Raw genomic sequence first — 1,750 nt, forward strand, 5'->3', positions numbered from 1 at the left:
GCCGCCGGCCGCGCGCCCCCGCGGCCCAACCCGCCCGCGCCCACAACGGCCCCGCGTAGGCCTCGCGGCGTCCAGAAACCACGTGCGGTGCTCGACGACAGGGACAACGGCCGGCCTGAGCTCAGCGCCCCGGTGCGGCGGGGAGGGGCAGGGAGAGGGCGGAGGGGGGCGCGAGGAGCCCGGCGGGCGGCTCCCTCCCTGGCTGCAGTATCTTCGAGGACCCAGGGACAGCCCTGCGCATCGTCTTACCCGTCCGTCCGCAGGGGCAGAGTGCCGAATGCGGCGGGGTTAGTTCGTCGTTTACCTCTGACCTTTGAGCGCTCCGGGGTCAGTCTTTAATGAATACCCAACTTTTGCTCGCAGCCTTTGTGGTGAGGAAGAATCCTGGCTAGCCACTGATCCTCCAGGTCTTCGTGGCCTCCTGGCAACATTCTCACTTGACCATCACCTTCTGGAAAGGTCCCGGTCCTGGCTGTCTTCCCAGCTGGGCTTCAACTAGCTGAACTCACAAAGTCTCTGTCATGGGCATGCTTGTTACAAACAAAGGTCGTGCAAACTGTAGCTTTGTGGACTAGGTTCTGCCTGGACATGTGTTTTTGTTGTTGTTGAGGCAGCTCAGGGTTCTCCAAGTGTTGAACTCTTCTAGGCCTCCGTTTTCTCTTATAAAAATTGGGACCCACAGAGTGGTTCCTAGAATTAGATGAGATTCCACTGTGTGAAACAAAGCACACCTGAAAGGCTCCTGGGGAAGTCTTCTAGTACTAGCTTCTAGTGCTATCTCAGGACCTCTCCACCAAGACATGAATAAGCCAACAAACAGAAGAAAGTGAAAAGGTATTCCTTAAAAATTAAAAGAACCACAGCTTTAAAAGGGTACTAGGCCTAGATGGTTTTATAGCTGAATTCTTGAATATTTCAATTGTGTAAAAAAAAAATATGTTAATTTGATAGTAAGGGAATCAACAAGATGGCAAAAGCTTGCTTTCACAAGGTCCCAGAAATATCATGTGCTGAAAGTCTCAGGCAGGAAGGGCAGAGAGGATAGGTGTATGATGACCAGTCAGGAGAAACAGCTGCAAAATGCATGAAGTTCGCCTGTTGCTGAAATCAGACTAATAAGGCCTCACCCCCAATAATCAAGGCACCTGGCAGGGCCAACACACCTGAAAGCTCAAGACCTTGTCAAAGAGATGGGAAATGACAGGATCTGATTTAAATCGGAGGTACCACAGACAGTTCCCAAGCCCCCCAAAAGACAGAGAATACAGCCTTCTCCCAGTTGTTACTGTAAGGACAACCCTTTTTTTGTTTTTTTTTTCTTTTACTCAATCCCATGCCACATTATGGTGTTTCCCAAACATTTTGACAACATGACTTATAGAAAATGGAAATATTTATATGAGTACATCACACTGGGACAAATAGTTAAGACTGCTGCAATGGGAGCTCAAAGCTTTGGGGCTCTAGCCATCCAGCCCCCCGAGGCTGAAGGGGGTATCTGTATCTGTAACTTCCCCCCCAACCCTTAGGCTAGTAGGAAGCACTTTGTCAGAAATCACGACATAATAAAATGAAAAGATTCTCAATGCATTTTTATAAAGCAGTTAAATCCCAGTAATAAAACCTGATAAAGATAACAACTGCAGACTAATTTCCCTTATCAATAAGGTGCTGAGATCCCAATAAAATGCTACCAAGTAAAACTCAGGACAAATTGGGTAAAAAAAAAAAAAAAAAAAAAAAAAAAAAA

Source organism: Galeopterus variegatus, unplaced genomic scaffold, assembly GCF_000696425.1.
Source record: "Galeopterus variegatus unplaced genomic scaffold, G_variegatus-3.0.2 Scaffold829, whole genome shotgun sequence".
NCBI lineage: Eukaryota > Metazoa > Chordata > Mammalia > Dermoptera > Cynocephalidae > Galeopterus > Galeopterus variegatus.